This window comes from Oryctolagus cuniculus, chromosome 13 (assembly GCF_964237555.1).
Source record: "Oryctolagus cuniculus chromosome 13, mOryCun1.1, whole genome shotgun sequence".
NCBI classification, from domain to species: Eukaryota; Metazoa; Chordata; class Mammalia; order Lagomorpha; family Leporidae; genus Oryctolagus; species Oryctolagus cuniculus.
This window is the reverse complement of record NC_091444.1, coordinates 51,151,032-51,177,026: the sequence shown is the minus strand read 5'-3', so window position 1 is coordinate 51,177,026 and position 25,995 is coordinate 51,151,032. Positions and strand designations below refer to the sequence as shown.

At 43.4% G+C, this 25,995-nt stretch overlaps 2 long non-coding RNA genes across 2 annotated transcripts; one reads left to right on the top strand and one right to left on the bottom strand.

Annotated features, from left to right (window-relative positions):
* Positions 1-175: 175 nt before the first annotated feature.
* On the top strand, positions 176-23,903 carry LOC103350935 (uncharacterized). The gene is made up of 3 exons (XR_518781.3): positions 176-1,208; positions 7,056-7,135; positions 23,149-23,903. It is a non-coding gene; the product is annotated as an uncharacterized lncRNA (long non-coding RNA).
* On the bottom strand, positions 22,226-25,995 carry LOC138844974 (uncharacterized). Its single transcript, XR_011381507.1, has 2 exons — positions 25,336-25,995; positions 22,226-22,356 (listed from the first exon to the last, which is right to left on the bottom strand). It is a non-coding gene; the product is annotated as an uncharacterized lncRNA (long non-coding RNA).

Below are 25,995 nucleotides of genomic sequence, written 5' to 3'. Positions count from 1 at the left end.
CGGACGTGCACACCAATATACACAGCTCTATGGCTTTCTGGTTCTTTTTCAAACGTGCTGTTTGTTCACAGTGGAGCTGGGTTTGCCAAGATCCACCACAGCCTCTTCTTCAGAACCCCATGTGAGTAGTGGCTCCATGGCCAGCTGGCCGACCAGATCAGCAGCCACGGTGCTGCGGTGCGTTCCTCCCGCCGCTGCTGCCAAAGCCACTGCTGAGACGCCTGTGCGCGGGAGCAGAGGAACCTGCGCCCTTCTCCAGGCACGTGCCAACGCGCGCCTGGGGAGAACAGGGCACCGTGCACTGGAGATGCAGAGCGAGCCTGTGCGCTCAGCGACCACACAGCCACCACTGACAAAGGAGCAAAGCCGCAGCACGGAACCTGGAGCTAGAAATGCCAGACCTCAGGATCCCCAGCACACTAACTACCCACACAACACGTTTACCGCCTGAAAATGAACCCAGTCCACCCTACCGCCAGCGATTGTCCAGAATAAAAGTCCGGTGCTTCCTCCTCCAGGAGCCTCCTGCAATCTCTCCCTCCCTTCTCAGCGGAACTGACCCTCCTCCCAGGGAGAGAGCCCCAGCAAGTCCACGCTCTAATCCGATGGCCACTCAGCCCAGAGTCCTGTGGCAGGGGCAGCACCGGAGTCAGAGTTCCTGTGCCCTGAGCGCTCTGACCCCGCACCCACTGTGTCTCTGCAGTGCTGAGGCAGTAAAACTGTAAAACAGCAAAACCCGAGGGAAACAAGGAGGTCAGCTGGAAGGACCCACTGACGTCAGATCATCCAAAAACCAAAGGCAAATTTAAGAAAAAGATTGAAATGTGCATTTATAACTGAAAAAAGTGTAATTGGTGAAAGCATAGCAGTAGTGGTGGTGGTAACTGAGCCACCAAGAGCCCAACCAGGTGTCAACAGATGATGGGGCTAGGTGAAAGAAAAGGGGCGGGGCATCGAGATGAGCACCGAGTCCTGGGGCGGGTCTCCTTGGTCCCGCCCTCTGTGATGTCAGGACGTGTCTGTGTGCGTGCGTGGGCAGAAGGCGGGGGCGTGATCCAGTGGAGGCGGCCAGTTCTGCGGGTCCAGGAGCAGCTAGGGAAGGCGAGTCGGAGCACCGGGCTGAGTGACCTCTGGAGGAATCTCCTCAGCCCGTTGTGCCCCCGCCTGTCCCCGTCGTGGGACCACCTTCCTCTCGACCCAGTGAAATGGTGAGTTTTTGCGAGGGGAGGTCAAGAAGCTGCGTGTCGGCCCCCAAAATGCAGCCGAGTCCCAGGCCTTGGCCCAGCCAGCTTGGCGTGGAGCGGGGAGCCCCGGGCGTGCTGGCAAGCTGAACGCGCGCTGGGACTGTTGGGTGGGTGGGCACTGGGGGCCCGCACCCAGGCCGTCCAGATGTCCAGAGGGGTTTGGGCAAGCCCAGTGCCTGGAGCTGGAGTGTGGGTACCAGAGGTAAGGTGTGGGGCCCAGCAGAGTCTTGGTCCTCGCGCGAGGGTAGGGGGCAGCTGCATGCTCTCTGATCCTCCACTCTGGGGCATGGCGGGTTTTCCTGCCAGGGTCCAGAGAGTGCTTCCTGACATCCTGTGGGAGCCAGGCAGAGGGGCGAGCTCGATTTGCCAGGCACCCTGCTGGCCAAGTACGTGGATGGGCTGACATTTCCATGGCTTTTGGCAGGACAGCGACAGGTGGCGCGGGAGTTGTGTTTGTGGTCCGTCGGGACACTGGCTGAGCCTCTTAGCTGGTTCCCTCTCAGACAGAACAAGTCTCTGGGATTGGAAGCTGAGTGGGTTTGGGTGGGCTTCCGGGGAATCAGGAAACACACGGCCTCCACCCGCCTCGGTTTCAGGGTGTGCCTGGAGGTTGTCTCCGCTAGTCCTGCCGCAGGGCTCAAAGGGCCACTGGGCCAGAGGATGAGAGAAGCAGAAGGGCCGCAGAGTCACCCCCACCTTTCCAGTGAGAATGGAGAGTCCCCCTAGCGTGAGGTCAAGGTAGGACTAGCGGGTGGCGCTGGACTCTCTCCCACTTCTCAGAGGGCTGGGCCGTGCGCCTGACAGGAGTTTCGGCAGCAGTGCCAGATGCTCCGTGAGTGGCCCCAACAACACTGGGCCCTTCATTCTGGAGTTTTTCAGTGTTGTCGCCTCCTTGCATGTGTGTTGGGGAGGGAGCTGGTGCAGGGAGACTGGAGAACACGTATGATCATCGTCAGATGTATGTTCAGGTGACATAAGATCCCATGTCTGTCGTTGGGATAGGGACTGTGGTCCCCAGACCCCGCCTCTTCAAGGGATCTGGGAGCTGTTGCCTGGCCCTGCTTGGACACTTCTCATGCTGCAGGCTAGGACTTGCCCCTCACCTCCCTCCCACAGCCCTTGTGTTCATAACTAGATGCACCTTTTTTGTCTCCTGTCCAAAGGCCAACAGTGATGTGGGCTTTGAAACGGGCACCCGGCTGAAATGAGGGGGCTTCAGATGTGGGAAACAAATTCCAGTGCGTGTGCCTCCCTGGGATGCGCCCCCAGTGTTGGTGCGTCTTGAGGCCAGAGGCAAGCGTGGCTGGGTGGCGCTTGTTGCCCTGCTGACCTCGCCCGCCAGGTTTGAGGACACGAGACGCTTTGCAGTATGCACTGGGGCACACGTCCTTTCTTGGTGCTCCCTGGAGAAGTGGCCCAGCCCCAAGACGAGAAAGAGGCGCATGAGAAACCCAAGGACAATGCGGGTCTGCTGTGTGGCCTTAGAAGGTGGACTTGCTATTTGTTGGGGTGGTTTTCCATCTGTCCTAACGGAATTGACTTCAGTTTCACGTTGGGGCACCTCGGGAGAGGACAGCCCTCCTGTCCTTCGTGCAGCTCATGCTCCTGGAGCTGCTCAGTAGGGCTGAGGGCAGCGACAGAAAACCAAAGGAAACAGGGCAAAGTCTTCTGACCCTGTAGGAGCTACCGTCTACTGGAAGAACCAGGCAGGCACGCACAGACATGTTGGGATACGAGGCTTGACAGGATCCAATGGAGAGTCCGACTTTGTGATTGTGGAATGTTTCCTCAAAGCCTGGAGGGGAGCAGGGAGCTCCTTGCAGGTGCAGGAGGAAGGACTGACTGCCCCCTTTCCCGAGTCCTTTCCTTTTTTTTTTTTTTTTTTATCTTTTATTTAATGAATATAAATTTCCAAAGTACGACTCATGTGTTACAATGGCTTCCCCCCCATACCGTCCCTCCCACCCACAACCCTCCCCTTTCCCACTCCCTCTCCCCTTCCATTCACATCAAGATTCATTTTCGATTATCTTAATATACAGAAGATCAGCTTAGTATACCTTAAGTAAGTATTTCAACAGTTTGCTCCCACACAGAAACATAAAGTGAAAAATAATAGATGATTTTTTTTAAATGATGATGAAATCAGATCAGACCTATTGTCATGTTTAATCCCAGTGAGAGTCAAGTTGGGAATTGATAATTTCTTTCTTTTTTTTTTTTTTTTTTTTTTACAGAAGATCAGTTTAGTGTACATTAAGTAAAGATTTCAGTCGTTTGCACCCCCATAGAAACACAAAGTGAAATATACTGTTTGAGTACTCGTTATAGCATTAAGCCTCAGTGTACAGCACGTTAAGGACAGAGATCCTACATGAGGAGTAAGTGCACAGTGACTCCTGTTGTTGACTTTACCAATTGACACTCCTGTTTATGGCATCAGTAATCTCCCTATGCACCAGTTATGAGTTTCCAAGGCTATGGAAGCCCCTTGAGTTCTCCGACTCTTATCTTGTTTAGACACGGTCATAGTCAAAGTGGAGGTTCTCTCCTCCCTTCAGAGAAAGGCACCTCCCTCTTTGAAGACCTGTTCTTTCCCTGAGTCCTTTCCTATCCTCTCTTTGTTCTCCCTTCCCTTTGCACATGGCTCCTTGGGGTGTTCACAGAGGATTCTTCCGCATGTGCCTAGTGTCTTGTAGATGGCCAAGACACAGCTTGGTTCTGTGGAAATGAACGTGCCGTGTATCGCTTTGATGCCCACGGGGGAAGTTCTGTCGTTCTGCCGTGGGCTGTGTATTAGGGTACTGGGATTCTGGACAAGCTGAGCCCTGACCGGAGCTCTGTGCATTGGTTTTTCCATGGGGCCTCTTGGAGTCGGGCTGTGGGGCAGGGGACTTCCCGTTTCTAGTTGGGAAGGGAATAGAGACAGAGATCCGGTGTAGCACAGTGCAATAAGGCATTTTTGTCTGTGGTTTGGGAGAAGGCGTGTGACATGTCTGTGATGACTTGGAGCCAAAAGAAGCTTTGAGGTGAGGCAAGTGGCACAGCCTTGGAACCAGTCTGTGAAATGGTGACTCTGAATGCATCTGTGAGCTATTTGAGGTCCTAGGTGGTGGCCTGTGCTGAGTTCAGGAGTGGGAAAGGAGAGACCACTCAGCATTTCTTGGGCTCAAGGAAGACATCGGGACGTCCGTAAGGGACAAACTGTGAAGCTGGGAAGTCCTCTCTCTCCTTCTCTTTTTCTGCCTCTGTCTCTCTGTTTCTGCTTTTCAAATAAATACACAAATCTTAACGAAAAACAGAAATTCTCCACAATACTGAGCTTTGCCTAGTGGTTTTTGCAGGCGGCCTCTTGGAGCCCTGCTCTGAGGCTGGGTACTTCCCGTTTATTCTTTGGAAGGACATTTGTTGTCAGACATTTTAAAGGCTGCTTCTGTGTTCCATTTTAACAGAAACCAGAAGAAATACGAGTGAGCGAGGCAGCAGGAGCAATGTAAGGTTAGGTGGTAGGCCAATTAGTGGCTGTTTTACATGGTGATCTGCCTTCAATGAGACCCAACAAGGCCAGCCCACCCCTGGATGGCACCTGTTTAGGAAATGAGGAGTCAGGGCATTGGGCAAGCAGCTGTCATGAATAGCACTGTCAGCTCTGCCAGGAGCCAGGCCACTGGAAATGGGACTGCCCCAGGGGTTGAAGGACTCCTGGGTCATAACCACAGACCCTGTTGGCCCCAGGCTATGAAGCCCTTCCCTCTGCCCAGCTTTCAAAGTAACTACTGCCCTCAGGAGGACAGCCTAGGGTCAGTACCAATCAAGGCAGTGCTGCATAGATGCCACCTACTCGATACTAACCTCCTATTATTCAGGCCAGCCCTCCTCCCTAGTCAGCTAGGTAATGGCCATCAACGGGGTGTCTTTCCCCAAGGAGATTCATACCTCCCTTATGATGTCTCATCCAGTGCTACCTGTGAAGAGGTAGATAGGTCTGGGCCTCACAACATGCCTGGGCCAGGCCTTAAAGCCCACCTGATTATTATCAAGCCCCTTCTGTCAGTTTCTGCCTACCTCTAAATAGGAAAACTCCCACCTCTCTTTGATCCTCTAATAATGACTCTGTCCTCTGTTTTCCACCCTGTGTACTGATCTGCTTGTTAGACACCCTAAACACAGTGGGAGCACTCAGGCATACAGTTGCCTTCCCACTAACTGGACAGGCCTCTTGCTGTCCTGTATCCTCCATTGTCCTCATTTTGGCCATCTTTTCCATCGGGGCAATTTTTTTTTAATTTCTCCGTTTATCCTCATAATCACAGTGCTCCTATTCCTACCATGTACATTTAACATGATTCAAAAGCTCTTGGAGGAGGGCATGACTTCTAGATCTGGAGCCATCATGCAGGAGCAACAAAAGGCTGCTTGCTTTCCTTCTCCAATCAATCCGATCCAGTGTATAGATACCCTGTCCCATGTCTACACCCACGTCAGCAAGAAGTAGCCAGAAAGAGACCAACGCCCCACTTCCTTATCTATACTCAGAATCCAGATTGATGAAACAAGTATACAAGCCTAAGCCACTTTACGTTCTGGTTACTCTTGCCTTCTTTCAAGGGGCCAATTTCATCTCTCATTCTATTATTCTCTTTCTTCCCCAGGTTTCAAAGCCAGGAGGCAAAACTTATAAAACTTTTATGGACTGCTCCCCTCTGCCTATGGCTCCCCACCCCTAGCCTATTTAATATATAAAAAGGCCCAGCTTACTGGGGTCTGGGCCATCTGCTATGTGTTCAGTCTGTGTGCTCGCTGGCAGTTGGTCCAATGCTGAGAGTTTATTTTCTTTGACTAAGTTTGACCTGGCTGTGAGTGTATTCTGACTGCTGTGGATCTGCACCCTCTTTCCCTACATTTTGTGCCCAGTGTGCGGAGGCACTGCTCTGCACGCACCCTTTTCCTTACAGTTAGCACTGGACTTTCTGTTTAGTCTTTACTTCAAAGTTTGTATGACAATATGTCAGAAACAACCTGACACTTGGCAGCTTCTGAAAGGTTGTGGCCTGTTCCAAAATTTGCTTTGGCCTGTTCTTTAGTCTGTTCGTTTGTGTTTTTGTTGTTGTTGTTTTGTTTTGTTTTTTGTTGTTGTTGTTGTTTTGTTTTGTTTTGTAGCTGATAGCCAAAAAAGCAAAGCAATACTAGTAAAATTATGTTTCTCTGGGGTATTTTGGATAGGATGTTAGGTGATGAATAAAATTTTTTGAACTTAATGGTTAACTTCTGAAAAACATTCTTTAAAATTTTTTTAAAGGCTTGGTTACAGATAGTCACAGAATGATGGGGGCCGGGGAGTCTTCCACTGACTGGTTTACTCCCTAAATGTTTGCCAGGGCTGGTCAGCGCAAAAGCTATGAGCCTGGAACTCAATCCAGGTCTCCCACATTGGGGGGAAGGCTCAAATACTGAGCCATCTGCTTCCTTGCTGGGTGCATTAGCTGGAGGTTGGGTCAGCGGTGGAACAGCTGGGACTTGAACCAGTGCCCATATGGGTTCAAACCAGTGCCCATGTGGGATGCCGGCATCACAGGCTGTGGTTAACCTGTGCCTCAGTGCTAGAGCAGCTGAGGAGCAGTATTGCAGATAGTTTCCAGGATCATAGAAGTATCTGCCTGTTGATTGTGGAGAGAGGCTTTCTGGTTTGGGGTGGCTAGGGAAGTAGGAATTCAGTGTAGACAGGTTGAAAGGAATAGGGTTCTCTGTTACCTTCTGCCTGTTCTCTGGGTCTTGTGCTGATTTCTGTTCCTGCTCTCTCTTGCTCCTTAGAAGTAATCAAAACCATCCGTGTTTAATGCTGATTTCAGAAATACCTGAGTCTATATTCATGAGACACTGAAATGATAAAGGTTAGTACTAATTCATGAAACTTCCCTTTTAAAAAATCTAGGATTAATGATTTTTAAATACAATGCATATGACTTTAATATTTTGGCCCTCTAGATTTCCCATTAATTTGACCTGGACTAGTTTTATATATGCCAACATGTAAATTTTTAAGCTTTGCTGTTTTGTTCATACTGGATAGATTCTTATGCAGAGTTGTTATTTTTCATTCAGGCTGAAATGTAATTTCAGTTTTAATTTGTCTGTTTGGCCCAGATCTACTTTTGTCAAATCTAATTTTATGGCATTTGTAATTATCATTTTTTTAATCTCTGAATACTTTAATTGTAAAAATGTGTGGCACAGAGACCTCGGTCCACTGATGAAGGTCTTTATAGAATAAATATATAATACAAAGCTTGTATGTCAACTTTTACTTGATCTGTATTTCTTTTCTTATAAGTGGAATTAACTTTCTAACACACTGGGTTTCATTTCTTGCTTACAAAGCTTTATGTGCCTGTCCATATGTTTGCCTGAATGTTTGTAACTGTTTTTGTAATTTGTTGTCTGAGTCTATCTGGGGACATGCCTGAAGAATGGCTTTTTTTTATTTATTTGAAAGGCAGAGTTGGGGAGAGGCAGAGGCAGAGCATGAGTCTTCCATCCACTGGTTTGTTCCCCAGATGGCCACAATGGCCAGAGCTGTGCTGTTCCAAAACTAGGAGCTTCTTCCAGGTCTCCCACATGAGAACAGACGTCGAAGTATTTGAGCCATCCACTGCCACTTTCCCAGGCCCATAAAGGATATTGGCACTGGAGGTGGTGGCTTTACCAGCTATGCCACAACATCAGCCTCAAGAATGATTTCTTGAATTTTATATACATGTACAGTGTGTGTATGTAGATAGATAGATAAACACACACAATAAAGTGTGGCCTGTTATTCACTGGTTCACTCTCCAGATGGCCACAACAGCCAGGCTAGGCCAAAGCTAGGAGCAAAGAAATCAATCCTGGTTTACCACATGGGTGGCAGATGTCCAAGCATTGCGGTTGTCTTCTTCTGCCCTCCTAGATGCATTAGCCAGGAACCGAAACAGAAGAGCCAGGATTCAAATTGAAAGGCCCGTATGGGAAGCTGGTGTCCCAAATGCAGTTTAACCCTTAGTACCATACCTCCAGATCCACTCAGCTTTATCCAATATCAGACAAAATCTACTTTGTATTATTGAGTGTTAAGCTCATTTGCACACAAGATCTTGCACTAGTATTGGATCAGGGAATTCTGATAAAAGGAGTTTGGAAAGCAGTTTGGAAGTAGATCTTCAAGAATGCAAGATCCAAAAGGAAGATTGGGCCAGAGGTGGGAACATTGTTTCTCAGGTCCATGATATACCCTCCAGGAAGGTAGAAATAGCAGACAGCACGTATCCTCATCTGTTACCGAGTAACCCTTCCACATTGAAGTGTTCTGCTCTCTGCATATTCTTAAAGTGCTTTTATTTTGCATAAATGAAAAAAATACTCTCTATACCAGTGATGCCAGGAGTTGCTTCTCTTCCAGACCTTTCTTAGGATCTTTAACTTTTTGTATCCACCTGTGTAGTTGAGGTACACATTTGAACATCTAGTAGGTATTTCTGCCTTCCGGACTTGTCTCCAATTCTGTTCCACCCAACGTCTTTCTCCTTTTCAGTTATTGGCAGCTCTACCTTCCTTTGCTTTTTCCTTTTCTTTCCCCTCCCATAGCCAATGCGTTGGGAAATCCTTTTGGCTCTACTGGTATACCCAGACCACTTCATCACCTGAACACCTGCCAGTCTGCTTCAAACCCCATCATCCTTCCCTTGCAGTAGTTTAGCAGGTTTCTGTGTATTTCATTGCTCTAGTCATTGCCTTCTGCTACAATTTGAATATGCCTTGCCCCCCACAACATCATGCAGATATTTAAACTTAAAGCCATATATTAATTGTAATCAGAGGGTGGCAACTTAATTTGATTATGGTGCCTTAAAAGGTGGACTTGGAGAGACATCCTTAGGGCATTAGGGGGTGTGTCTTCGGAGAACAGTTCTTGTGAGATGGTGGTTACGACTGAATTGGGCCTAGCTGCATTCAGCCTCCCCACTTGCCACTTGCTCAGCCTCCCCACTTGTTCCTCCACATACATCTGCATGTGCCATACTTCTCCCTCAGTCTTGGACTTGAACCTCCAATCTGTGACCTGAATAAACCTTTCTCCTTATAAAGTTAGTTGCCTCTGATCTTCTGATACAAAAGTGAGTTATACACCTTCTTTTCATGTGAACATGGTAGATGAAAGAACTTTCTTAGAATGTCAGATCTACTGTTGTCATCCCTGATCTTCAACAATCCTGTTTTTTTTCTCAGAGGAATACCAGTCATACATGGCATAAGAACCTCACAAGCATCCATAATCTGGCTCCCCACTGCCCTCTAACTTTGAGATATTTGCCTTACATATCTCAAGAAAGAAATATATATTCATACAGGAATCCTTCCATAGAAGTCACTTCATTTCCTTTTAAGAAAATGAAACACAACATGTTTTTTAAAAAGATTTATTTTTTTATATTCAAAAAGCAGAGTGAGAGAGAAGTGGAGAGAGAGAGAGCGAGCCTTTATTCCCTGGTCCATTCCTCATATGGTTGCAATTATCAGGGCTAGAACTCTATCTGTGTCTCCCCTGTGGGTGGCAGGGGCCCAAGTACTTGGATTGTCATGTGCTGCTTCCAGGTTCATTAGGAGGAAGTTGAATTGGAAGTGTGGAGTCACCGGGATTTGAGCCCAGTCACTCTGTTGTGGGCTGTGGATGCCCTAAGTGGTGACTTAGTCTGCTGCACCACAACACCTGTCCTTGAACAATGAGTTTGGTTTACACATTTGAGGGCAAAGAGAATAGTGAGAACAGCATGAGCTGGAGAGGCTCCACTGCTGGTGGGGTTGTTGTAGGGACAAGGTATGAGAAAAGAGGAGTGTTTCTCAGTTCGTAATCTAAAAGGTACAGAAAGACTGGAAGCCAAGGATAAGAAAATGGAAGGTGAGATCCCATATTACTGTTATGATGTGCTTAGATCCTCAGAGACAGTTTTATCTCCTGGTGTTGAATGATTGTGCTTGGCAGCTTTAAAGTCATCCCAGATATATTTTGAGAAAAAGACTAATGCTAGCAAAGTTGAAAGGGGTTGGTGATTTTCACAAAATAGAAACTGGTAGTCTTCAGATTTATGAGCCACTGTATTTTATGCTGATTGCTGGTAGAATCTATGAATGCATTATTATTCCAAATATTTACAAACCCTTAGAAAAGAATGAGTATATGCGTTAATTGGCAGATAGTCCCACTGAACCAGTAAACAGTAATGCTCTTACAATATGACATGGAAAGCTCATCCCTCTCTTTTCTTGTATACTGTCACCTCTTGTGACGGCAGATTATTTTTCAGCTGTCTGCTGTGCACAGACTTGGTTACTTTCAGTTTGATCCGCAAGAAATATGCTGCAAGCCTTGTAGTATAAAGAAACAAGCAGTTTAAGTAGCAAATTTTAAGAAGCAGGAGAGAAAGAGAAAGAACGGAAGTGGGGGGAGTCCCTAAGAGCAGGGGACTCAACCCAGGAATTGATCACTAGGCAATCTTCACACAGCGCCGGAGGAGGATCCATACTGAGAATCAAACATCATCAGTAATCATCACGGGCATGTTCAATGTTCAGCTTGACTGCGTGATCTCCCGGGATAAACAGCAGCAGCAGAAGCTTGTTCCAGCTCCCTCTTAAAGCCCCAGGAACAAAGGTGGCTCATTGCTGAGATTCATGGCAATCAGTGCGTCCCTTCCTGGACCCTGGCCAGAGGGCCGAGATGGCAGGCACGTTTCAAGATGTTCCTCAGACTTCTGCCCAAGGACATGGTATGCTCTGCCTTGTTCTCCTCCCAGGAACTGGCCAGGTTCCAGGGAACAGAAGAAGGTCACTCAGTGACAAGTTGCTTACTAGAGCCAAGCCTGAACACAAGCCTCCCCATCCTAAAGATCTATCCTTATACCTTTTCAGTTTATTTTTTAAGATTTATTTATTTATTTGAAAGAGCTATGCAGAGACGGGGAGAGAGAGAGAGGTTTTTGATCCACTGGTTCACTCCCCAGTTAGCCACAATGGGCAGAGCTACTCCAATCTGAAGCTAGGAGCTAGGAGCTTCTTCCGGGCCTCCCACGCGGGTGCAGGGCCCCAAAGCCTTGGGCCATCTTCTACTGCTTTCCCAGGCCATAGCAGAGAGCTGGATAAGAATTGGAGCAGCAGGAAGTCGAACTAGCGCCTATATGGGATGCCAGCACTGCAGGAGGGAGCCTTATCCGCTACACCACAGCGCTGGCCCCAACGTTTCAGTTTTTGAATCACCAATGTATATAAAGCTCTTAAGTATGCCTAGGTATTCTACAAAGCACCCAGCTTGCATAAAACCGTTGAAAGCATTCTCTTTAAACTTGCAAATGGTACAAATTATAAAAACTGGTTGATAAATTATTTCAATGTTTAATACAAAAATGGCATGATAAGCTCCTTTCATTAAAACCATTATTTTTGCCCTAATTAAAAACTCTTTTTTAGGGTAAGCAATACATACACATGGGTATTTAAATATAAAAGATATACAAGGGTGTGCCAATGGCAGCAAGTCATTTTCACACACTATCTCTCAACCCACCATTGTCCCTCTTCAGAGAAACAGTTATCAGTTTTGGAAATACAGCATTATTTAATCAACTCAAGATTATGCCAGGCTTTCTTGAACCTTTGTTAGAGGCCAGGCTTATTTAAGCACTGGGGACACAGTAAAGAAATGAATATGCAAAAGTATGTCTTCTGGGGCCAGCACTGTCGTGTAATAACAGGTTAAATCCTTGGCCTGCAGTGCTGGCATCCCGTATAGGTGTGGTTTTGAGTCCAGGCTGCTCCACTTCCAATCCAGCGCCCTGCTGATGTGCCTGGGAAAGCAGTGAAGGATGGCCCACTGCACCCATGTGGGAGACCTGGAAGAACCTCCTGGCTTTGGGTCAGCTCAACTCTGGCCATTGTGGCCATTTTTTGAGTGAACTGGCAGATGGAAGACCTCTATCTCTGTCTCTACCTCTTTCTGTAACGCTAACTTTCAAATAAATGAAATAAATCTTTAAAAATTCTGTCTTTCATAAAGTAGTTTTGTTTGCTTGTTTTTGGTTGAGGGAGGAGAAAAGAAACACAGAGAACAGAACATATTTGTGAAGGGATGATAAATACCATGAGGAAAGTGACTACAGATTAGTGGAAATGTGAGGGGTTGTCAAAGAAGAACTTTTTGGTAAGATGACATTAAATCAGAGACTTGCAGGAAGTGACAGAACAAGTCACACAAATGCTTTAGAGAAGATCATTTTTGGGCAGAGGAAGGAGCCTGTGCAAAAGCCTTGGTTGTGAGTGTGTTCATTTTGGAAGCAGCAGGAAGGACAGTGAAGGGAAGTGTACAAGGGGAGATTAGCAGATGAGAAAAGAGAGAAGAGTAATGGGTAGATTAGATTTAATAGGGCCTTATAACAGCTTTGGATAGTGGTTTGAGTGTAGTGGGAGCCACTGTGTTTGAGATAGGCTTAGTGGAGGAGCAGGAGTGTGTTTAGTGTTAAGTTGTATAAGGTTTTTAATTTTTTTTTATTTGACAGACAAAGTTAGACAGAGACAGAGAGAGAGAGAGAGAGAGAGAGAGAGAGAAAGGTCTTCTTTTTTCCGTTGGTTCACCCCCCAAGTGGCCGCTATGGCTGGTGCTGAGCTGATCCGAAGCCAGGAGCCAGGTGCTTCCTCCTGGTCTCCCATGCAGGTGCAGGGGCCCAAGGGCTTGTACCATCCTCCACTGCCTTCCCGAGTTTTTGCTAATAACAATAGGTAGAATTAAAATGGAGAGAATGATCCAACATGGGAAGTAGGCCACATAGCAGACTCATAGAATGGCAAATGCCCTAAACAGCAATCTGGCCTCAGAATCAGCTGTTAAGGCATTTGGATCTGGCTAAAAAGCCCATGAGAGCATTTCAGGCATGGAAAGCCAAGACACTGTGGCAAAAAAAAGGACCTAAGTGAAAGATCTCTGTGAGTGAGATCCCAGTAAAAAGAAGGGGAGATTAAAGAAGGAGGTACTTTTCTCTGAAAGGAGGAGAGAATTTCCACTTTGCTTTTGGCTCTGTCTAAATACTGACGGAATCTGTGGACTCAAAAGACTTCCATAGACTTGGCAGCGCATGACAAGAGCCTCGAGTGATCACTGATATCATCAATAAGAGTGTCAATTGTTAAATCAACAACAGGAGTCACTGTGTACTTGTTCTCCATGTAAGACCTCTGTCCTTCATGAGTTGTACTGTGAGAATTAACAGTAAAATTTGTCTTCAAACAGTATTTTATACTTTGTGTGTTTATGTAGGTGTAAACTGTTGAAATCTTTACTTAGTTTAGAGTTGGTCTTCTGTATATAAAGATAATTAAAAATGAATCTTAATGAAGAATGGGATGGGAGAGGGAGTAGGAGGTGGGACTGTAGTGTGGTTAGGAGGGCAGTTATGGTCGGGGAGAACTGCTATATTCCAGAAGTTGTACTTATGAAATTTATATTTATTAAATAAAAGCTTTCTTTTTTTTCTCTCCTTTTTTTTAACTTTTATTTAATGAATATAAATTTCCAAAGTACGGCTTATGGATTACAATGGCTTCCCCCCATATCGTCTCTCCCACCCGCATCCCTCCCCTTTCCCACTCCCTCTCCCCTTCCATTCACATGAGGATTCATTTTCGATTCTCTTTATATACAGAAGATCAGTTTAACATACATTAAGTAAAGATTTCAACAGTTTGCTCCCACAAAGAAACATAAAGTGAAAAATACTGTTTGAGTACTAGTTATAGCATTAAATCTCAATGTACAGCACATTAAGGACAGAGATCCTACATGAGGAGTAAGTGCACAGTGACTCCTGTTGTTGACTTTACAAATTGACACTCCTGTTTATGGCATCAGTAATCTCCCTATGCACCAGTCATGAGTTTCCAAGGCTATGGAAGCCTTTTGAGTTCACCGACTCTTATCTTGTTTAGACAAGGTCATATTCAAAGTGGAGGTTCTCTCCTCCCTTCAGAGAAAGGTACCTCCTTCTTTGAGACCTGTTCTTTCCACTGGGATCTCACTCACAGAGATCTTTCATTTAGGGTTTTTTTTTTTTTTCAGAGTGTCTTGGCTTTCCATGCCTGAAATACTCTCATGGGCTTTTCAGCCAGATCCGAATGCCTTTAGGGATGATTCTGAGGCCAGAGTGCTATTTAGGACATCTGCCATTCTATGAGTCTGCTGAGTATCTCACTTCCCATGTTGGATCACTCTCCCCTTTATTTATTCTATCAGTTAGTATTAGCAGGTACTAGACTTGTTTATGCACTTCCTTTGACTCTTGGTCCTTTCATTATGATCAATTGTGAACTGAAATTGATCACTTGGAATAGTGAGATGGCATTGGTACATGCCACCTTGATGGGATTAAATTGGAGTCCCCTGGTATGTTTCTAACTCTACCATTTGGGGCAAGTCAGCTTGAGCATGTCCCAAATTGTACATCTCTTCCCTCTCTTATTCCTACTCTTATGTTTAACAGGGATCACATTTCAGTGAAATTTCAACACTTAAGAATAACTGTGTATTAATTACAGAATTAAACCAGTCATATTAAGTAGAAAAGACAAAAAAACTACTAAGAGGGATAATGTATTAAGTTGTTCATTAACAGTCAGGGCTATGCTGATCAAGTCACCGTTTCTCATAGTGTCCATTTCACTTCAACAGGTTTCCTTTTTGGTGTTCAGTCAGTTGTCACCGATCAGGGAGAACATATGGTATTTGTCCCTTTGGGACTGGCTTATTTCACTCAGCATGATGTGTTCCAGATTCCTCCATTTTGTTGCAAATGACTGGATTTCGTTGTTTCTTACTGCGGTATAGTATTCTAAAGAGTAAATATCCCATAATTTCTTTATCCAGTCTACCGTTGATGGGCATTTAGGTTGGTTCCAGGTCTTAGCTATTGTGAATTGAGCTGCAATAAACATTAGGGTGCAGACCACTTTTTTGTTTGCCAATTTAAATTCCTTTGGGTAAATTCCAAGGAGTGGGATGGCTTGGGTCGAACGGTAGGGTTATATTCAGGTTTCTGAGGAATCTCCAGACTGACTTCCATAGTGGCTTGACCAGTTTGCATTCCCACCAAAAGTGGGTTAGTGTCCCTTTTTCCCCACATCCTCTCCAGCATCTGTTGTTGGTAGATTTCTGCATGTGAGCCATTCTAACCGGGGTGAGGTGAAACCTCATTGTGGTTTTGATTTGCATTTCCCTGATGGCTAGCGACCTTGAACATTTTTTCATGTGCCTGTTGGCCATTTGGATTTCCTCTTTTGAAAAATGTCTATTGAGGTCCTTGGCCCATCTCTTAAGTGGGTTGTTGGTTTTGTTTTTGTGGAGTTTCTTGATCTCTTTGTAGATTCTGGTTATTAACCCTTTATCTGTTGCATAGTTTGCAAATATTTTTTCCCATTCTGTCAGTTGTCTCTTCACTCTCCTGACTGTTTCTTTTGCAGTACAGAAACTTCTCAATTTGATGCAATCCCAATAGTTGATTTTGGCTTTGACTGCCTGTGCCTCCCGGGTCTTTTCCAGAAACTCTTTGCCTGTGCCAATATCTTGAAGGGTTTCTCCAATGTTCTCTAGTAACTTGATGGTGTCAGGTCGTAGATTTAGGTCTTTAATCCATGTTGAGTGGATTTTTGTGTAAGGTGTAAGGTAGGGGTCTTGCTTCATGATTCTGCACGTGGAAATCCAATTTTCCCAGCACCATTTATTGAATAGACTGTCCTTGCTCCAGGAATTAGTTTTAGATCCTTGATCAAATATAAGTTGGCTGTAGATGTTTGGGTTGATTTCTGGTGTTTCAATTCTGTTCCATTGGTCTATCCATCTGTTTCTGTACCAGTACCATGCTGTTTTGATTACAACTGCCCTGTAGTATGTCCTGAAATCTGGTATTGTGATGCCTCCGGCTTTGTTTTTGTTGTACAAGATTGCTTTAGCTATTCGAGGTCTCTTGTGCCTCCATATGAATTTCAGCATCATTTTTTCTAGATCTGAGAAGAAGGTCTTCGGTATCTTGATTGGTATTGCATTGACTCTATAAATTGCTTTTGGGAGAATGGACATTTTGATGATACTGATTCTTCCAATCCATGAGCATGGAAGATTTTTCCATTTCTTGGTATCCTCTTCTGTTTCTTTCTTTAAGGTTTTGTAATTTTCATCGTAGAGATCTTGAACGTCCTTGGTTAAGTTTATTTCAAGGTATTTGATTGTTTTTGTAGCTATTGTGAATGGGATTGATCTTAGAAGTTCTTCCTCAGCCATGGCATTGTCTGTGTATACAAAGGCTGTTGATTTTTATGCATTGATTTTATACCCTGCTACTTTGCCAAACTCTTCTATGAGTTCCAATAGTCTCTTAGTAGAGTTCTTTGGGTCCCCTAAATAAAGAATCATGTCATCTGCAAAGAGGGATAGTTTGAGTTCTTCCTTCCCAATTTGTATCCCTTTAATTTCTTTTTCTTGCCTAATAGCTCTGGCTAGAACCTCCAGAACTATATTGAATAGCAGTGGTGAGAGTGGGCATCCCTGTCTGGTCCCAGATCTCAGTGGAAATGCTTCCAACTTTTCCCCATTCAATAGGATGTTGGCTGTGGGTTTTTCATAGATTGCTTTGATTGTATTGAGGAATGTTCCTTCCAAACCCAGTTTGCTTAGAGTTTTCATCATGAACGGGTGTTGTATTTTATCAAATGCTTTCTCGGCATCTATTGAGATAATCATATGGTTTTTCTTCTGCAGTCTGTTAATGTGGTGTATCACATTGATTGTCTTGTGCACATTAAACCATCCCTGCATACCAGGGATAAATCCCACTTGGTCTGGGTGGATGATCTTTCTGATGTGTTGTTGCATTCTATTGGTGAGAATTTTATTGAGGATTTTTGCATCTATGTTCATCAGGGATATTGGTCTGTAATTTTCTTTCAGTGCTGCATCTTTCTCTGGCTTAGGAATTAAGGTGATGCTGGCTTCATAGAAAGAATTTGGGAGGATTCCCTCTTCTTCGATTGTTCTGAATAGTTTGAGAAGAATTGGAGTTAGTTCTTCTTTAAATGTCTGGTAGAATTCAGCAGTGACTCCATCTGGTCCTGGGCTTTTCTTTGTTGGGAGGACCTTTATTACTGTTTCAATTTCTGTCTCAGTTATGGGTCTGTTTAGGTTTTCGATGTCTTCCTGGTTCAATTTAGGTAGGTTGCATGTGTCCAGGAATCTATCCATTTCTGATAGGTTTCCCTGTTTGCCGGCATACAAGTCCTTGTAGTAATTTCTGATGATTCTTTTTATTTCTGTGGTGTCTGTTGTTACATTTCCTTTTTCATCTCTGATTTTATTGATTTGGGTCTTTTCTCTTCTTTTTTTAGTTAGTTGGGCCAATGGGGTGTCAATTTTGTTTATTTTTTCAAAAAACCAGCTCTTCGTTTGGCTGATTTTTTGTAATGTTTTTCTTGATTCAATCCTGTTGATTTCTTCTCTGATTTTAATTATTTCTCTTCTCCTACTAGATTTGGGTCTGGTTTGCTGTAGGTTTTCTAGATCCTTGAGGTGAATTGAAAGCTCATCTATTTGGTGCCTTTCCAATTTCTTGATGTAGGCACCTATTGATATAAACTTTCCTCTTAACACTGCTTTTGCTGCATCCCATAATTTTTGTATGTTGTGCTGTTATCCTCATTTACTTCCAGAACATTTTTGATTTCTCTTTTAATTTCTTCTATGACCCATTGTTCATTCAGGAGCATGTTGTTCAATCTCCATGTGTTTGCATATGCTCTAGGGATTCCTGAGTTGCTAATTTCCAACTTCATTCCTTTATGGTCTGAGAAGCTGCATGGTATGATTCTAATTCTTTTGAATTTGCTGAGACTTGCTTTATGGCCTAGTATGTGGTCATTCCTAGAGAAGGTTCCATGTACTGCTGAGAAGAATGTAAAATCTTTAGCTGTAGGATTGAAAGTTCTGTATATATCTGTTAGATCCATTTGGGCTATAGTGTCGTTTAAATCTACTGTATCCTTGTTGATTTTCTGTCCTATTGATCTGTCTATTTCTGAGAGTGGAGTATTGAAGTCCCCCAGTACTATTGTATTGGGGTCTAAGTCTCCCTTTAAGTCCGTTAACAAATCTTTTAGATAAACTGGTGCCCTGTAGTTAGGTGCATATACATTGATAATTGTTATATCTTCCTGTTGTATTGATCCCTTAATCATTATATATTGTCCCTCTTTGTCTCTCTTAACAGTTTTTGTGGTAAAGTTTATGTTGTCCGATATTAAGATGGCTACGCCTGCTCTTTTTTCATTTCTGTTGGCATGGTATATCTTTTTCCAGCCTTTCACTTTCAGTCTGTATGGATCTTTGTTGGAAAGATGTGTTTCTTGTAAGCAGCAAATAGATGGGTTTTGTTCCTTAACCCAATCAGCCAGTCGGTGTCTTTTAACTGGACAGTTCAAGCCATTCACGTTCAATGTGACTAATGAAAAGTGGTAACTTTGCCCTGCCATTTGCCAAAGATAAGTTCTAATACATGCTTTGAATTCCCTGTGATCTTTTGCTGTGAGGTTTCCTTCCTTTACCTTCTTTCATATTGATGACCGTGTTTCTGTGTTTCTGTGTGTAACACATCTTTAAGCATCTGTTGCAGGGCTGGACGAGTGGCGACAAATTCTTTCAATTTCTGTTTGCTATGAAAAGTCTTTATTTCACCTTCATTCACAAATGATAGCTTTGCAGGATATAATATTCTGGGCTGGCAGTTTTTCTCTCTTAGTACCTGGGCTATATCTCGCCATTCCCTCCTAGCTTGTAGAGTTTCTGATGAGAAGTCAGCTGTGAGTCTGATTGGCGATCCTCTGAGTGTAATCTGACGTTTCTCTCTTGCACATTTTAGGATCTTTTCTTTATGTTTCACTGTGGAGAGTTTAATTACAACGTGTCGTGGTGAGGATCTCTTTGGGTCGTGTTTATTAGGGGTTCTGTGAGCTTCCTGTACTAGAATGTCTCTGTCCTTCTCCAAACCTGGGAAATTTTCTGCTAGTATCTCACTTTTAGGCCTTCTAATCCTTTCTCCCTCTCCATGCCTTCAGGAACTCCTAGAACCCGAATGTTGGGTTTTTTAATAGTATCCTGCAGATTCCTGACAATATGTTTTAGATTTCTAATTTTCTCTTCTTTTCTTTGGTCTGACTGTATCCTTTCCTGTTCTCTGTCTTCTAAATCCGATATTCTCTCTTCTGCTTCACCCATTCTGTTTGTAAGGCTCTCTATTGTGTTTTTCATTTGATCTATTGAATTCTTCACTTCATTATGATTTCTCGTCACTATCACAGTTTCCTGTTGTACTAGTTGTTTCGTTTCATTTTGATTCCTCCTTAATATTTCATTTTCACGAGAGAGATTTTCTATCTTGTCCATTAAGGATTTCTGTAGTTTAAGAATTTGTTTTTGAGAACTTCTTAATGTTCTTATCAATTTTTTGAGATCTGCTTCTTGCATTTCTTCTAACTCATCATCTTCATAATCTTGAATTGGGGTGTCTTTTTCATTTGGGGGCGTCATGGTGACTTCCTTGTTTTTATTACCTCGGTTTTTGCGTTTGTTATTTGGCATATTGGAGATATTTGGTTTCTTCACTGTGGTGCTTTTTCTTGTTATACTATGACTCTAGATTAAGTGGACTATCTGTTTTTGATGGAGCCTTAGGGCTTGAGATGGGTGTGGCCTGAGAGCTCTGTTTGGTGTGCCAAAGGTGACACTCCCAGGTTAGGCGTGGTAAATCTCTCTCTCTCTCTCTCTTTCTTTTTTTGATTCAAAAGGGAAGTAATTCCGCACAGCTGAACGAAGTTGGAGTTAGTTAGCAGGCAAATGATATACCCACAGGAGCCAGAGATCGGAAGCTCTTTCCCAAGGACCCCACAGGGAATCTGTTCGGCCCTCAGAGTGGGCTCAAATTCTCCTTCAGTCTCCCACTGGGTTGCCAAAGTTACGGAATTGTAGCATCTCTGGAGAGTATTCACGTGAATTCCGTGAGTTCTCTCCCCCACCGTCTCTTTTTTCAGTCTCAGTTCAGTAGCACCACAAATTCACTAGGTCCTAATCTCCTGTTAATTCGCCCCGCCCAGAGTCAGTAAATAAAAGCTTTCTAAAAAAGGTTTTCATTTGTAAAATCTGCTTAAAAATAACTTACAGATCCCAAGAAATAGTTTCAAAAATTATAAAGGGCCCAGCATTTGATATAGTAGTTATGATGCTATTGCGATATCCACATTCCACACTGGACTAAGTTCTGGCTATAATTTTTTTAAACTTTTATTTAATAACTATACATTTTGAAAGTATGACTTTTGGATTATAGTGGGCTTTTCCCCCCATAACCTCCCTCCCACCCGCAACCAACCCATCTCCCACTCCCTTTCCCATCCCATTCTTCATCGATTCATTTTCAATTATCTTTATATACAGAAGATCAACTTAGTATATACTAAGTAAAGATTTCAACAGTTTGCACCCACACAGATACACAAAGTATAAAGTACTGTTTGAGTACTAGTTTTACTGTTAATTTCCATAGTATAACACATTAAGGACAGAGATCTTACATAGGGAGTAAGTGCATAGTGACTCCTGTTGTTGATTTAACAATTGACACTCATATTTATGATGTCAGTAATCACCCAAGGCTCTTGTCATGAGCTGCCAAAGCAATGGAAGCCTTTTTTTTTTTTTTTTTGGACAGGCAGTGTGGACAGTGAGAGAGACAGAGAGAAAGGTCTTCTTCCTTTGTCCATTGGTTCACTCCCCAATGACCGCTGCGGCTAGCACGCTGCGGCCAGTGCACCACGCTGATCCGAAGCCAGGAGCCAAGTGCTTCTCTTGGTCTCCCATGCAGGTGCAGGGCCCAGGCACTTGGGCCATCCTCCACTGCACTCCCGGGCCACAGCAGAGAGCTGGACAGGAAGAGGAGCGACTGGGACAGAATCTGGCGCCCTGACCAGGACTAGAACCCAGTGTGCCGGCACTGCAGGCAGAGGATTAGCCTATTGAGCCACGGTGCCAACCGCTATGGAAGCCTTTTGAGTTCACAAACTCTGACCTTATTTAGACAAGGCCATAGACAAAGTGGAAGTTCTCTCCTCCCTTTAGAGAAAGGTACCTCCTTCTTTGATGGTCCATTCTTTCCACTCACAGAGATCTTTCATTTAGGTCTTTTTTTTTTTTTTTTTTTTTGCCACAGTGTCTTGGCTTTCCATGCCTGTGAAACTCTCATGGGCTTTTCAGCCGCATCTGAATGCCTTAAGGGCTGATTCTGAGGCCAGAGTGCTGTTTAGGACATCTGCCATTCTATGAGTCTTCTGTGTATCCTGCTTCCCATGTTGGATCGTTCTCTCCTTTTTAATTCTAGTATTATAATATAATTATAATTATATATGCTATATAATTCTAGTTAGTATTAGCAGACATCAGTCCTGTTTATGTGATCCCTTTGACACGTAATCCTATCATTATGATCAATTATGAACTTAAACTGAGATGGTACATGCCACCTTGATGGGATTGATTTGGAATCCCCTGGCATGTTTCTTCAGCTGTAATTGTGATTCCAGCTTCCTGTGAGTAGAACCAAGGGAGGCAGAAAGAAATGACTCAAGTTGTTGAGTCTGTGCCACACACGTGAGAGACCTGAACTGAGTTCCTGGTACTGGCTTTGGCCTGGATAAGTCTAAGTGTACCAGTGGAAGGGAGATTGTTTTTCCCTTTTTCTCCCTTTCTTCCTTCCAAATAAAATTTAAAAAATTTTTTATCATACATATATGATGCAAAAGTATTTTCTTTTAATGAACATTTTCATATTATATATTTAATAGGAAACCATTAAAGTGTTATATAAACAGTCTAGTCAGGAGAATATGATTTTTATTTTAAAAATTTACATTTCTTTCAATTCTTTGAATACTAGGTCATGACTTAGATTTGACTTCTCATTATTGTTGAGAGGAATATATGCTTCAGATCTTAGTTCATAAATTCCTAAAAACAAAAGAAAATAATTATGTTCTTTATCTCAAAGACTTTGCAGTGAACAAGTCTAAGTATTTAAAAACTTGAGAATTTTATCACTGTTAAGAAAAAATGTAAGCATGACTATAAAAAAATTACTACTATATATAGTTTTCTCACATTTTCCCACATACATGGAATTAATTTTCATTGCATGTTAAGAATCAGAATTCCTGGCTTACCCAATGATTCTGCAACCATGTACAAAACAGTGGAATCACAACATAAGAATGATATAGGCTAACCATCAATAATCATAAATTGAAACGCAACAAAGAGATAAACAGGTGATTTCCATATACAGTTATAGATAGGATGACAGGAATAAAACCCTGCACTGCTAGAACACATGGAAGTGGCATGTGTTCTAATTTTGTGAAAATATTGTAAGATTTCTGGCAGAGGCATTATGGAAATCAATATCCACAGGACAGAGACAATATATACCAGAGAAGGATAAGCATAAGATTTGTAAAAAGCTGGAGGTGAGGAAAACTGATGGAATGATAAGTAGTCTAGTTTGAACTGGCAAGAGCCAAATTGACTTAAATGATTTTATTCCATGCTAAGGAATATGGAATTCTTCTTCACAGTAAAAGTTAAACCAATGCTAAAATAAGTGCCTGGAGGTCTTAAATGTCATCTGCCAAGTAGCAGAATTGTAACTGCTTGACTAAGTATTAATGAGTGACTGGGAGTTTTGGGCCTGGTATCTCTCTCATAACCTGAAAAGCCGGTGATGCTATTGTGTTCATTGAACAGCTGTAGTGAGCAGGCTGATGGTGACACAGAGATGAGGATGTGAAGAAAATGTCAAGCCAGAAATAAGACATGGATAGACTCTCAGATTTTTCAGAAGCTATGGAACATGATGATTAAATAAGGAATATATTCTTCATTATGATGTATATGTTTTCACATTATCTCATTAAATTCTGTAAGAAAAAAATTTCATGTCATCTCTATTAATCGAACAATAAAATATGCTGTCATTCTCTCTATATAGTTGATTAGTTGATTTTAGGAAACAATTGATTTAAATTTAGGCATGGAAAGCCAAGACACTCTGGCAAAAGAAAAAAAAAAAGAGAGGACCTAAATGAAAGATCTCTACAAATGAGATCCCAGTGGAAAGAACGGGCCATCAAAGAAGGAGGTAACTTTCTCTGAAGGGAGGAGAGAACCTCCACTTTGACTATGACCTTGTCTAAATAAGATCAGCAAACTCAAAAGGCTTCCACAGCCTTGTTATCTCATGACAAGAGCCTAGGGAGATTACTGACACCATTAAACAAGAGTGTCAATTTGTTAAGTCAACAACAGGAGTCACTGTGTACTTACTCCTCATGTAGGATCTCTGTCCTTAATGTGTTGTTCAATGTGAATTAATGCTATAACTAGTACTCAAACAGTATTTTACACTTTATGTTCTGTGTGGGTACAAACTGTTGAAATCTTTAATATATGCTAAATTGATCTTCTGTATATAAAGATAATTTAAAATGAATCTTGATGAAGAATGGGATGGGAGAGGGAGCGGGAGATGGGAGGGTTGTGGGTGGGAGGGAAGTTATGAGGGGGAAAAGCCATTGTAATCCATAAGCTGTACTTTGGAAATTTATATTCATTAAATAAAAGTTAAAAAGAAAAGAATAGTGAGGAGTTCAGTGTGACTGGAGCAAAGTGAAGAAGAATACCAGAAGTTTAAGGCAGAGAGATAATGTCAGATCATGTGTTGCCTTGTAGGCATTAAGAAGACCTTTAGCATTTAAACTGAGTGATGAAGTCAGAGGGAATTATAAGATTTTGGGCAGAGGAATGATAAAATCTGACTTGTCTTATGAGGCTAACTGTGTTAAAATTGATGAAAAGAGGCTGTAAGAAAAAAAGTGAAAAGAAAATCTATTAGCAATCTACACACTAATAAATGTAGTAGAGGATGGTGGCTTGGACATAAGTCTACCTTCTGAATATATTTGGAAGGTATATTTGATAAGATTTGCTGAAAAATTAGAGGTGAAGTGTAAAAGAGAGACATGTGTTAAAAATGCGACCAGGTCTTGGTATAGCAACTGGGAAGAGTTGCCATACACCTAAGGAAGAAAGACTACATGAGGAGCTAGTTTGAATAGTAAGTCAATTTTGGACCAGTTAAGCTTGAAATACTTAATGGATGCCCAAAAAGAAGTGTTAAGCAGGCAGATTGTTATCTACATGTAGAAATAAGGAGAAAGATCTTAGTTGGAGGTAAAAATCTGAAAATAATTTGCATATACAAGGTGTAAAAGTCACCAGAGGAAAGATCAAGGATTAAGGGTTGGGAAACTTCAATGTGTGAGAATTAGAAGACGAAAGAAACAAAGGAAACAGAGTAAGATGGATGGACTAGGAAGGCAGGAGGAGAGCCAGGTGAGTGAGTCACATCCTGAAAGCCAAGTAAGGAAAATATTTTGGAGGAGAGTGGGTTTTTTTTCGGGTCAAATAGAGCTGACAGGTTAAGAAAAATGAGATGTATGAAAGTATGTCCAAGGCTGGCGCTGCGGCTCACTAGGCTAATCCTCCGTCTTGCGGCACCGGCACACCGGGTTCTAGTCCCGGTTGGGGCGCTGGATTCTGGTTGCCCCTCTTCCAGGCCAGCTCTCTGCTGTGGCCAGGGAGTGCAGTGGAGGATGGCCCAAGTGCTTGGGCCCTGCACCCCATGGGAGACCAGGAGAAGTACCTGGCTCCTGCCATCGGATCAGCGTGGTGCGCCTGCCGCAGCGCGCCGGCCGCGGCGGCCATTGTAGGGTGAACCAACGGCAAAGGAAGACCTTTCTCTCTGTCTCTCTCTCTCACTGTCCACTCTGACTGTCAAAAAATTAAAAAAAAAAAAGTATGTCCAGGTAATCCCAGCAACATGGTCTGCGGCCACACCCCTCCCCCGTGGGGCAGCACCGTCCTAGGACTTACACATGTCTGGCTTGTGGCAGCTGTGGCCCTGGTGGAAGTACTGAGGGTTCTCAATGACCGGGATGCAGGCCGTGCCGATGACCACAGTGTCGGGCCCCACGTCCAGCGCCAAGGGGGTGGTGAGGCCATGGTTGATGTGGTACAGGGGGCTGGCCGAGTCTTCCTCACCGCTGATGACAGCCACGGGACCTGCACAGCCGTGAGACACACAGGACCCAGCGAGGCCACCCCTGCACTTCCCACCTCACTTTCTGCAAGAACAAGACCTGTTTAGTATCCCCCAGATGCCTGAGTCCTGAACCCAGAGAACCACCCCTAAATTTCCTTTCTTGAAAATTACCCCAAGCATGCAAACAGCTACAAAATAAATAAAAACAATTATGAATTATGACACTAAAAAAAAGAAAGTATGTCCAGGTTTATGAAAAATCGGGGGTAACCTTGGAAAAAACAATTTTGGAGGGGTTTGGAGAACAGAAATGACTGGAATGAGTTCAAGGTTGAATGGAAAGGAAATCTGAGGCAGGGAGTATGGTTAGTTTTCACAAGGATTTCATCACTAAGTGGCACAATCATGAATGGTCTAATTTTCTTCTTGTCTAGCTGAATTTTTCAATCCTTATATAATAATTATATACAATATTTGTAACAAATAATACT